At 31.3% G+C, this 6966-nt stretch overlaps 1 long non-coding RNA gene across 1 annotated transcript; it reads left to right on the top strand.

Moving 5' to 3' along the window:
- The first annotated feature begins 3994 nt into the window (after positions 1-3994).
- Positions 3995-6155, top strand: LOC126884077 (uncharacterized). The gene is made up of 2 exons (XR_007697833.1): positions 3995-4420; positions 4982-6155. It is a non-coding gene; the product is annotated as an uncharacterized LOC126884077 (long non-coding RNA).
- The last annotated feature ends 811 nt before the right edge of the window (positions 6156-6966 follow it).

Below are 6966 nucleotides of genomic sequence, written 5' to 3'. Positions count from 1 at the left end.
CATCTACAAAGTAATAGTAGAGACCTAATCTAAGTAAAGAGAAGCCATTTTTAACAAATCATTAAGTGAGCACGAAAAAATATCACAATGATTGCAAATACTATTATAATTCTTACACATGACAAAAAGAGGCGATTTAACTAATATATTTGTTCTTGCTCTTGGACACTTAAATAAAACGTTTGATCTAGATCTAACTCGAGGAGCGTTGAAATTAATTTGTGCTAATAAATCACTACAGTCAATACTGTTATGTAATAATTTATACAAAAATGTTAATGAACTAATTTCTCTCCTTAATTCTAAACTAACCATGTCAACTCTACAACATAATGTATTATTATCACATCCACGGTTAGGATAGATTCCATCAATTTTAGATATCAGATATTTTATAAGTTTTCTCTGTACTTTTTCAATATCTTTTGTATAACAATTATATATAGGATACCAAACTAAACTGCAATATTCTAATTTTGGACGTACTAGAGAATAGTATAATAATTTTATTGGTGTTATGTTGGTGAAGTTTTTGCAATTCCTAATAATGAAACCGTACATTCTCATAGCTTCAGAAACTTTTTGTTCAATATGCAAATTGAAAGTTAACTTGCAGTCAAAAATGACACCTAAGTCTTTGAGGCTATTACATTTTTCCAAAACAGAGTTCTGAATTATATAGTTAAAGTTAATTGTCGTCAATTTCCTGCAAAAACTCACTACTTTACATTTTGCAGAATTTAATAGTAGTTTGTTATTAGTACACCATGTATCAATAGCAGTTAAGTTACGCTGAAGTTCTAAACAATCGCCAATAGTGTCGATCTTACAGAAAATTTTCAAGTCGTCCGCAAAACACAATTTTTTACAGTTAATTTCTTGAAACAAATCATTAATATAAAGTAAAAATAATAACGGTCCTAGATTGGAGCCTTGCGGAACACCAGACTTAGACAGAATTAAATCTGACTTAAAGCCATTATAGAATACATACTGTCTCCTTCCTATTAAATAACTACCAAAGAATTTAATTAAATTAACAGAGAATCCTAAATTTGATAACTTGGATAATAAATACGGATGAACCACCTTATCAAATGCCTTCGAGAAATCTGTATATACGACATCAATTTGTCCTTGTTCATCTAATACTTCAGAAATAAATTGTGTCATCACTACCAGGTTTGTGACGGTAGATCGTTTATCTATGAATCCGTGTTGAAAAGGTGCAATATAGCCGCGAACACACGGATATATACGATTATACAGAACAATCTCGAAAATCTTTGAGAAGTTACACAACAGAGAGACAGGTCTGTAATTAGATATATCAGATTTAACTCCAGTTTTAAATATAGGACATACTTTTGACTCTTTCCATATTTCAGGATATTTTCCAGTTTCCAAAGACAAGTTAAACAGTTTTTGAAGCGGTTTGACAAATATTCGTGTACAATCTTTAACTAGAAATGCTGGAATCTTATCTGGACCAGTCGTCATTTTATTTTTTAATCTTTTAAAAGCTTCCAGAATTTCATTTTCTTCAAATTTCAAAAAATTAATGGTTGGTAAATTAAAACCCTGAACGCTGATGTCCTCTGGTTCATTATTGTCAGTAGATACATATACTTTTTCAAAAAATGTTTTAAAAGCGTTGACAATATCCTGGGGATTATCAAAAGTATTTCCCTCATAGCACATTTCACCTGGAATTCGCGATGACTTATTTTTAGTATGTACATAAGACCAAAATGATTTTGTTTCAATGGTAATACTGTCTTGAATGTTTTCAATGTAATTGTTATATGCAGTTTTAATTTGCTGTTTAATAACTTTGCGCAATCTTTTAAATTCTATGTGATATATTTCGTTTCCTGTTTTTCTATACTTTTGACGGTTTTTGGCTTTGAGTTTAATATTTTTAATAATATCTGAGTGATACCAATTTGGATACTTATGTTTATAATTTTTGTATACCGGAACATATCTATCAACTATTGTATACAATATATTATAAAATTGCTTTAATGCTATATTTACATCATCGTAATTATCTAAAAAGTCCCAATTAGTTTGTAATAGTTCAGAATACAGAGAAGTGAAATTTGCTTTCCGAAAATTATACATTTTCGAATTAGAATTTGGTAAAAACCTAATTTCCTTTTTTCCCAAATTATTAATCTTTATCATAAGTGCAGGATGATGACCATCTTCTTTAACCAGTGAAGAATTATCATGAATAATATCACATTTCTCTGATGACATTACTAAATCCAACAAACGACCTAAGTTATTAGGCACATCATTGTATTGAACTAAGTTAAATAAACTTAAAAATTTAATACAGTTGATGTTTTTTTATCTAATCTGCTTTGATCTACAAACTTGGGTACATTGAAGTCACCTAATATAACAATGGTTTCATTAAATATATTCAGTTGTTCTAAACATTCAAAAAAGTATTCGAAGTCTTCAGAACTTAACTTATCAATAATATAAAGAACTAAAACATAAAATTTTCTATAACCAACACAACATTTTACAGCTAACATATCGATTAGGGGAAACTGTAGATCGTATGTGGATACATCGATAACAGACGATTTAATCTCCGTCTTCAGCGCTAATAAGACGCCTCCCCCAGTGGTTTTATCTACAACATCAAATTTTCGATCCTTTCTGTACACATCGTATTGATCAGGAAACAACTCTAGACTGGACACATCCTTGTTCAACCAGGTCTCACTTAAAGCAATAATGTCATATTCACCCTCACTTACACTAGTATAAAACTCTGAAACTTTAGAGTTAAGACCACGTACATTTTGGTAATAACATATAAGTTCACATCCTACAACACTGTCGGGCTCTATTGGTTTAAAGGCACTACCTTGGGTATACCATTCATATACTTGATTTTGAAAGATCCATTTCCACTCGCATTCATGTTGTTTAGTTCAACCTTTACATTGTTGTAATAATTAATTTGATTTCTAGTTCGATCAAATGACATTGACACATTTTTGTAGTTCCCATTTCTTAGAAATTTAGCTTGCCGTATTAAAGCAAATACATCATTTTCATCATCTAATATGACCTTAATTGGTCGAATTCGCCCTTGGTTAACTTGCCCAAGTCTGAAGAGCTTAATGTTGGCAGTATTCACATTAGGACTTACGCTTGAGATTATTTTTTGAACTTCAGACTTATCGCTAATCTTACGATGATCCTCAGATAGTTGTTGATCCTGTTCCGGCACACCAAAGAAAATAACATTTCGTTTTCTTTTATTTCGTTCGTTGATTTCTTGTATTATTTCTTCCATTTCTAGTGGGTTCGAAGAAGATTTCAAAATCTGGTTATCATTTTTTAGGGCTTGTATTTCAGCCTGAAGTGAGAGAATTAATGATTTTAAGTCCTTAATCTGATTACCAATTTGTCTACAATTTATGCAAGACCAGTCACATCCCTTCTCTTCATCATTAATCAGTTCAAGCTCATTTGCACTAATGTTAACACAAGTATGTCTAAATACTTTAGTACACACCGAGCATTTTAACATTAAATTTGGTTTGTATGATTTGCTGCAGCAAGAACATATTAAATTTGACGGCATATTTCCGAAAATACAGCTAACGATACGCTTATGTTCCTCCAAATACTTTAAAAAACAACATGAAACAAAAAACAGACTGGAATGTGTTACCTTACTTTATGAATTCTTGTAATTAGCAAGCAATTAAAAATTATAATATACCTGTTCCAAAACACTAATTGCAACTCACTTTTTAAACTAGTAAAAAGAAATCACAACAAATATCAAATATTAATACGTTGATTCGGTTATTAAAGAGATTCGATGTTGCTTCGATCGTGTCTCAACTACTACTGAATTATTGAAATATTGGCTGAATTGGCAATACTATGTATGTATGTATCGGTTTTAGAACGTCTTTCGACGTTGTCCGATGCCTAACTTCCACGTCCTGTGACGTTCCGCCCCTTATAGAATCGATTATTGATGGGAAGATATTATTTAACTATCCAAAATATTATTTAATTATTTTCAGAATTATTTTCTTTCAATGTTTATTCAAATAGAACTTAAACCCATCTCAGAATTTTTAAATGCTTGATGACGTCACATTTAAAACGTGGCAACATTGGTTTCCCCACTTTGACAGCCAATGCTTAGTAGAGGGGTACGAAGGATTCAGCTGTGAACGTGAGCCTTGGATTGCCATTGTTTCTCGAGTGTTCGGTCTGAATCGTAGTGTGCGGGGTCATTAGACTCAATTATTCACCTCTAATTCTCAGTTCCAAATTGATTAAATATTACAATAAAAGTATAGTGAAGTTATCCAGCAGCAGTGGATTTGAAGAATTTTAGAGCATACTATATCCAATGAGTTCTACCCCGGTAAATACACATTTTATTAAGTATTTTATTCAGCCATTTTGGAAGTCCTTGACATTTGCTAACTAAGTTTCACATAGTCTATTTTCATGGTTTTTATGTTTTATTTTCATGGATCAAACTCATCTAGAGATAATTCAATATTCGTTGTTAATTTGTGCTTCCAGTTGGAAAATAGAGCTAATTTAAACTCCATTTTTTATATTCCTTTCAAGTCTACAGAACTCCTATCTTTTGAACGATGATCAAATAAGTATCCATCGCTTAGTCTTACTATATTTCATCCTTGTATAATATATCTATATACCGGTGTATATATTATAATAAAATATTCTTTCACAGTAATTATATTTTGTATTTCAATTGGAAATTACTTGTGTTATTTGACCAAGGTCATCTGATAGCAACCTGATAAAAGGTCAAGCTGTCTAGTCATTCAAGTTTTTGGACTTAATGACCTATTTCTTCTTATTCCCATAGGAATAAAAACACCTCCTCGTATCTCTTGCTTCTTTTTTTTGACATTGGTAGATTGGTAGTAACACCACACTGTGTTTTTTTTAGCACCTACCATGAAATCTTAAAGCCACCCTACAACAACACCAAGGCCAGACCACACAGAGAGAAACAATCAATAGGCGACCAGCCTGGATTATTTCCACATTTTCTTTTTTTGAGTACCTCCAGCTGCTTTCCAACAGTTTTGAGTACCTTCAGCTGCTTTCTACCAGTCTTCCTCTCCTGTACCTCCAGCAGGACAGCTGCTAGCGAGAGTTAGCACCCTTGGGTGCTCATTACATCAACTTCAAGATTAGGAAAGAGTGGTTTGTTTGGGAACATTTACTGTGCTCTTATTAAAGACAGACTGGTTTTGTGATATTTAGTACATTTTTTTTTATAGTTCAATTGCACACACATTTTTCCTGCTTTATATTTTTTATAGGTTTTTTTTTCTTTACAACATAATATTTAATTGATAGCGTTCCCCAACACTCTGCAATCTATAAAGGTATAAATTTCTGAGCTCAGATATTTTCCCTGATAATAGTAGTCGGTACTCTTATCTTGATTATTTTTAGGCTGTGTTCCACTTTTGTATAATTATTTAAACTCATTCCATTATTTTAGTATATGTTTAATTAAATTTTTAAAAATTAACTTCACATATTAGTCAAAATTGTAATTATTAACTTTATTTAACTTGAACTTATTAACTTTACTTAACTTTAACTTATTAACTTTATTTAACTTTAACTTTAATTTATTAAATTCATATGAACTTCTGGATTCTAATCCCTCAGATTAGTTTTTGGTTTCACTTGTTATTATTACTATTATAAACCACGAGTTAGGAAAAGGATCTGTGTATCCACTCGTAGGTTTATTTATTCAATAAGGCTTGTGCCTGTCCCACTCACAGTGAGGTATTTATATGTTATATATAGTATCAGGTAGTATTTAATTAAGGTGTACGTATTATAAACGTACAATTATTATTTGGTGAGGGTTCTACTAACCTAGTTGTAAGTTGTACTTCCTGTATTAGAGGTACCCGTAGTCAGTTTTTCTAACCTTATAAAGAGTATTCTTAGATCATAGTTGTATGATGATTTTGTAATTGACTTTCACTAGTATCACTTTTTCCTGTCATGTTAGAGTTACACACTAGTTACTTGTCCTAACTCAGAGATTGTTAAAAAGATCTAGTAGTTACATTCAATAAATATACATTTATTGTGATTTTTTTTTTCTTATTAATCCTTTATTTTTAGTAGTATATTTTATAATTTAATAATCTTTAATAACTTTTCACATACTTGTACTACAAATTTAACATACTCTATAGCAGCGTAGAATACCTGGAAGAGCGTTAACCTAGTTATCCTTCTTCTGGCGCCCAAAAATTCATTCTATTTTCAGTATATTATTATATTTACTCTATCTATTTTCTGAACATTATCTTCATATCTTCTTTTCGAGCCATCATTGTCACTTCCTTTAATCTATTGTCTGGCCAAAAATAGCCGTGCAAATTGGCCGAATCCTTCCTTGAGTGTCAAGTGGCCCTTCTCATACATATTTAGCTAGCCGTTCAAGTTATATCTATCTATTAATGATTTCTCATCTCTAGTCCTGTATCAATTCGATATTCTTTGTCTTGGCATCCTTCCATACAAATACTACTACAAAGTTGTATTTTAGTTACTCCAGCTTCTTCAACGGAGAAGCCACACATTTTTGTCCTTTGGCTACATTAAGTAGATCTTCTTCTTTTTACTACTTCTGTTGGAGTTTACCACTCCCTTTTCATTCACTCCAACAGAAAATCATCAGCTAGTTGTTACATCGGCTTTCCAACGTGGTGGCTTTATTTTTGGTCTGAGACAGTATTCATTTAGGTCAATTCTTCTCTTTTATCTGAAATCTCTTTGTTATTTCCGTTTGGTATCCTATACACATATTGTTACTTATTTATTTTATTTTTAATTTCTGATACATATCAGGTATTCTTAAACGCTGTTTTGATTTTTGTTTATATTTTGGGACCT

This window comes from Diabrotica virgifera, chromosome 4 (assembly GCF_917563875.1).
Source record: "Diabrotica virgifera virgifera chromosome 4, PGI_DIABVI_V3a".
NCBI lineage: Eukaryota > Metazoa > Arthropoda > Insecta > Coleoptera > Chrysomelidae > Diabrotica > Diabrotica virgifera.
The sequence above is the reverse complement of the archived record's forward strand: the minus strand, read 5'-3'. Positions and strand labels throughout refer to the sequence as shown.